This window comes from Tympanuchus pallidicinctus, unplaced genomic scaffold (assembly GCF_026119805.1).
Source record: "Tympanuchus pallidicinctus isolate F22 unplaced genomic scaffold, pur_lepc_1.0 scaffold29, whole genome shotgun sequence".
NCBI lineage: Eukaryota > Metazoa > Chordata > Aves > Galliformes > Phasianidae > Tympanuchus > Tympanuchus pallidicinctus.
Genome location: NW_026294746.1, coordinates 6,816,501 through 6,822,500, shown reverse-complemented (window position 1 = coordinate 6,822,500; position 6,000 = coordinate 6,816,501). Strand labels below are relative to the sequence as shown.

The 6,000-nt window shown below is 58.4% G+C and overlaps 1 protein-coding gene across 1 annotated transcript in view; it reads right to left on the bottom strand.

The window, feature by feature from the left end:
* Window positions 1-4,834: 4,834 nt before the first annotated feature.
* The window catches only part of LOC128084826 (zinc finger CCCH domain-containing protein 11A-like), a 40,548-nt gene continuing 39,382 nt past the window's right edge, over window positions 4,835-6,000 (bottom strand). The window contains exon 12 of the transcript XR_008208689.1: window positions 4,835-5,426. The gene's annotated coding sequence lies outside the window, so the exon portion shown is untranslated. The remainder of the gene's footprint in view (window positions 5,427-6,000) is intronic.

Genomic DNA, 6,000 nt, shown 5'->3' with positions numbered 1-6,000 from the left:
GCTGTTTCCAGCAGGAAAGTTCCAGCACGCACGTAGAAGCGTCCCGCTCCGCACAGCGCCGGCCTCGCGACCGCCGCCTGCAGCGCGACGTCAAGGCGCCCGCGGAGCCGCTCGTCTCCAGCGAGTTCCCCAGCGCCATCGCCGGGCCGCGCCGCCCGCCCGGACGCCCCGCTCCCCCACCTGCCGGCGGCCGCCAGCCCGCGCTCGCCGCTCTCCAGGAAGGCCCGCACGGAGCGGAGCGGGGCCGGGGCGGCGCGGGCTCGGCCTCGCTGAGGTCCCCCACGTCCCCGCAGCCGGAGCCCCGGAAGCGGAGCGGGCGCACGACGACAGGCATCGCCGCGGGCAGCCGGGCGGAGCCGCGCGGTGAGGACGCGATGACCGAGCGCAAAGGACCCCGCCCGGACTGCCCGCCCCGTTCGGCGGACTGACCAATGGGAGAGGCGAGGGGGCGGGGCCGAGCGCGGGCGCCCCGCCAACGGCGGCTGCCGACGCGAGGCCGCCGCGACGGCGATGGGGCCGGCGGGATGGCGGAGCCGCGGGGCTCCGCGCGGAGAAAGCGGCGCTCCGCCGCCCCGTGCCTCGGGGACGCCGGGCGGTCAGGGGAAGGCACCGCCGCCGGCCCCGTCCGTCCCCCGTCGGAATCCAGCTGTTCTCGGAGGCGGAACCGAGCCGTCCTCCGTCGTTGCGGCGAGGCGCCGTCCCCGCTGAGTGACGTCATCAGCCCCGCGACCCGAGCAGGGGGCGGCCGTGCGGAGCAGCCGGGCCTCCGAGAGCCGCCTCGGCTTCTGCAGGCGGCTGTTCGGGGGGCACCGGGGCGGGGGCCGGGCTTCAGGTGCTGCAGGGGCCGCGTGCCGCTCTGCGTTGGCCTCGTGACGTCGCTGCGGTGCTCGGGGTTCCGCTCGGCGGGGGCGGCTGCCCTGCGTCTCCCCGCCTCCCCCACCCCGTGCGTTTCACTGCCCTCCTCCCCTCCCCCTGCCACGGATCGCCCGCAACCCCCCCCGTCCCTCTGTGTGACCCCCGGGGTTGCGCCTCCCTCCCCCTTCTTCCCCCTTCGTTTCCCCCGTTCTGATCCCTGTCGTTCTCTTCCGGCCCTCCCCTCTGCGCCTCCCCCATTCTGACCCCCAGGCTCCACCTATCTGTCCCCCCGCCCTCCCGCTCCCTCCCCTGTCCCCCGTTCTGATCTCTAATGTCCCTCCACCCCGTCACGAGTCTCCCCATTCTGTGCCCTAGAGTCCCCCCACTTTCCCAGTCCCCTCTATCTGACCCCCAGAATCCCCTCTCCTCCTCCCGGGTACCCCCGCTCCATTTCCCCCATTCTGATCCTTAGAGTCTGCCATCACCCCCCATTACCTTCTCTTTGACCCCCAGGGTCCCGTGTCCTCCTTGCTCCCCCCGCCTTCTGACCCCTTTTTCTGACCTCTGGAGTCCCCTGTGCTCCTCCCTGACCCCTGGAGTCAGTTCCCCCATTTTGACCTCCATTCCCCCCCAACCGGACTCCTTTTCTGCCCAATAGAAGCCCCCCACAACCCCTGGCTCTCTCCTCCCACCCCTTCCTCCCTCCAGCCCCAGATGCGCTTTCTGCCTTGCAGAGGCTCTGTTCACCCTTTTCCCTTCCACAACCCACTAAATTCCCCTCCAACTCTTTTTCAACCCCATAGGCACCCCACTCCCCTCTTCTCCCCCAGATACTCCCCTGAGGTCTACCCCAGACTCCCACCCCATAGAAGCCCCCCACAACCTCCTCACCACTCCTAGACCCCCTTTCCTCCCTGTAGAGACCCCACTCCTTTTTTTTTCCCCCTCACAATCCTCCATCCACTCCCAGACCTGCCCTTTCTGCCCTACAAAAACCCCTTTTCCCCCTTTCAACTCCTCAAGTTGCCCTCCACAATATTCCCCTCCACAATGTACCCCTCCACCCCCAGACCCTCCTTTCCACTCACAGAAGCCTTTCTCCTCTTTTCTCCCTCACAATCTCCTCCCCACCCCCAGGTCCCCTTTCCACATCACAGGGCTTCTAGCCCACCACAATCCCCCAGTTTCCCTCTTCCACCCTTTCTCCACCTCCAGACCCTCTTTCCAGCTCACAGAAGCCCCACTCACACCTTTCCCCCCGTAGATTCCCCACAACCCCCTCTCCACCCCCAGACTTTCTTTCCACCTCTAGAATCATAGAATCATAGAATCACCAAGGTTGGAAAAGACCTAAAAGATCACCCAGTGAGGAAGACTGTGAAGCAAAACAGACCTGGCTGGCCTGAAAGGGTCAAACAGGGAACACGCGGCCCCTCCTGAAAGGGAAGGACTGCCATGTGAAACTGGCAAGCATAAGCTACAGCTTCTTCGTTCCGTGACCAAGAGCAGAACGTGTTCTGTGGAGAGAACACCTTTTGATCTCTGCACTGACCATCATCCACAAAGAGCTGATTAAACAATGATGTATGACTGCCAGCTGCATGAATGCTATCTGATTTAGGTACTGTGTACTCGCATAGCAAAAAGATACAAAATGCCTGTAACAACAACACAGATTGCTACTTGCCACCAGAGCTGCAGCCCGCCTGTCATTCAGGCGTCCCGAGGAGCTGGTCTCCATCAGCAATCCCAACTCCAACAATCATCATTTCTTTTATCCACCTACAGTCACACATCCCCACAGGGCTCTGCTTTACCCTGACTGGGTCAGCTCTTGCTTTTAACTTCTGGTTAGGGCTGCATTTTTTCTCTGCCAGCTCTCCCTGATACCCACACTCCTAAGCATATCTGACTCAGGATTTCTGTAACGTCTGGGGCTACAGCCTTGTTTTCCACCGTTTGTGTTAAGGGCAGACTTACAATTCTCAATCACTTAATATTGTTTGATCCTTAGCTCCAGTTCTCTTTAGTTTCTTGCTAGAGTGACCTGACACGGACAAGAATTTAGGTATTCCTACTTGTTCTCTCAGCCCATATTTAGTCGATCCCAAAAGGAAGCCTTTTCTCACTGGGCATCAGCTCCTCCTGCTGCTACAAAACCACCTGTGGCCGTTAAGAGGCACCCGTATCCACCAAGAGATAAACCTCCTGATCCTGCTCCCCTCTCTTCAGTTCTGACATCACAGTCACACCCTGCTCATCTCCACCTTCCTCAGCCTGTGTCCTTTCCAAACCTTTCACTGTCACAACTCTCAGCGTTGCACAAACTACTGACATCATCCTTCGCTTTCTCCTCCTCGTCTCCGGAGGCTTCCAGTGCTGAGGCTGGCATTTCGGGGTTCCTACATCTCTGCAGAGCCGGTCTCACTTCCTCTCCGCCTCCCCCTGTGCAAGTGCTGCTCTCACAGCAGCAGCCTCCACCTGCAGCTCGCTCTCTCACCAAGTTCTGCTCGCAGAGGAACGCTGCAGGGGGTTGCTCTCATGCGCACATGAACTCACTTTCTCTTTCACCCTTTTTCCTTTGGACATTATTCCACTGTTCGGGCCCTCATTACACTTCCACATACCCTCATTCTATTTCTGCAGACCGTTAACAATTACCTTTCTGACACCATCACAACAGTTTGTCCCGTTCCTTTCACAAGCCACAAACCAAACCGTACAGTTCTTCAACTCCCACACACACCCAGCACTTGGTCTCTCATGATTATGGCACTCCATTATAAACCTGGTCCCATTACTCCATTGACGTTCCTGCTTTCTTACTTAATATTCCCCCCCCCGGCTCACCAGCACCGTTTCTCCAGTGAGCCAAAATACCACGCAGGGGCTCTTCTCCTATCCCTTCAGACACCCCTGTTCCACAACAGCCTCCTAGGGAACACTGTCACGACACAAACACCCAGCAACAACAGAGACGGTGACAACAACCAGCACAAAGCATCCTCGGGATCCTTCCTCTCTCTGCCTCCCTCCAGGGCCCAACCTTCCCTCTGTCTTCCACCATCGTCGCAATCTCAGCTCATTCCAACGCAGAAAACACGCACGCACCAACACATGACACAGAGCACAGCCATCTCTGCCCGCTGCCCTGTGGGAGAACGAAGCTGCGCATCAGGACTCTGCTCCCGCTCCGTAGCTCAGCTACGCCTCACTGCCCACACCCACACAGCACCCGCCTGGACAAAACACAACTTCCTTCGTCGTCCTGATTTCCTCGCAGGACATCCAATGTTCTGATGGCGTTCATTCAGACGGCACCGAGCATTTACAGCACAGCTAACAGCAACCACATCACCTGTAACTGCTGTTATCACAACCAGGAGGACAGAGATAAGCACTTCGCAGGATGCCCACTATACCCTGCCCCCTCAGGACAGCCCCACATCCCTGCCACTCGTATTTGTGCCCCACGTCTTTTCACCCCACATCCCTGCCCCGAACCCCAGCCCCAGATCCCAGGCCTACATCCCTGTCTGAAATCCCTGCCCCACGTCCCAGCCCAGCAACTTCTGCCCAACATCCCAGCCTCACATCTTTGTGCCCCACATCTGACCCCACAGCCCAGCAAGTCATCCCTGCCCCATGTCTCTGCCCCACAGCCCAGCCCCCATCTCTGCTCCAAAGCTCTGCACCGTAACAGCCCAACATCTCTACCCCTACGTCCACGTCTTCCTGCCCCATACCCTAGACCAACATCCCAGCCCTACTTCTCCTCCTCCTCAAATTGTTGTGCCTGACATTCCTTCCCCATAAAAGCCCCACATCCAAGCTCCAAATCCCAGCCCCACAGCTTGGTGCCCCATATCCAAGCCTTAAATCCCTGCCCCACATGATTGTGCCCCACATCTTTGAGCCCCACATTTTCATGCCCTTCATCCCTGCCCCATAAAAGCCCCAAATCCCAGCCCCACATCCGTACCCCACAAAAGCCCCACATCCCAGAAACCACTGAAATCTCTCGTCATCATTTGTAGCCTTCTCTGAGCAATTTCCTCACTGCTAAGCTGAACTACGAGTAAAGGAAAAGAACCAGTGGCCCTAACCAGCCTGGGGAGGTTCCTGGCTATGGCCCTGACCCAGGAAGGCAGCACACTTCCCAGTGCTTCGGGTCCAGTCTGCAGATGGGGCCCTGCATTCCTCCGAGAAGGGAGTCGCCCACCACGGCCACCCTTCCTTTCCTGGCAGCACCTTTGGCCTGCCTGGCTCGCCAAGCGCATCAACAACCAGATCCCAGATGTCAATCAGTAAGGATGCAGAGAGGGCAGGCTGCAAAGATGGTCGCATTAGAGAGGGAGAATCAGAAATGAACGGAGAGCTTACCTGTGACCTGGGCTCGCGGGAAAAGACTCCAAGAGGGGCGACGTCCAGAGAGAGATCCTTCCCCAGAGGCAGTCGGTCCTTCGGTGGGGCCCAGGAGAGGCGCAGCCAGGCTGCAGCCCTTCTGCTCACACAGCTGAGTTGCCTTCAATGCGCTCCCGAGGCTGACTCAGTGCTCGTCTCAGGGGACCCTGCAGGAGGAGCAGCCCCCAGGCCCTGGGCACATCTCTCACCTCCCTGCCACACGTCCTCAGGCTGCTCTCAAACCCTTATCTGCATGGCCTTCATCCCTCTCGCTATCCCACACCCAGTGTCTGCCATCCCTTACTTTTCTAACAACCTCCACATCCTTGCTTCTGTAAGCTATCTCTAACTACCCCTGTCCTCAGCCCCTGTCAAGTCCTTTTCTCACCTTTCACTTCCTACTGGGGGGCCCTCCTCTCATCCTTCAGACTAAAGGGCAGTGAGGACACTGGCAAGAAGGCAGAGCAGAAATGGAGTTTAGATGCAGCAATGAGGAGCAGTGAGGAGGCAGAAGAAAGAAGAACAGAAGTGGAGTGCAGATAGAGAAGAGTAGAGAGAACAGACACCAAAGCAGAAGTGTAGATGCAGAATAAAGAGCAGCGAGGAAACCAAAAAAGCAGCATCGTAACAGGAATGCAGATGCAGACGAAAGAAGCGAATTCACGGCAAAGAAAACAGCAGAAGAGTTTGGATGCAGAAGAAAGAAATGAATCACAGAACTGTAGGCGTTGGAAGGGACCT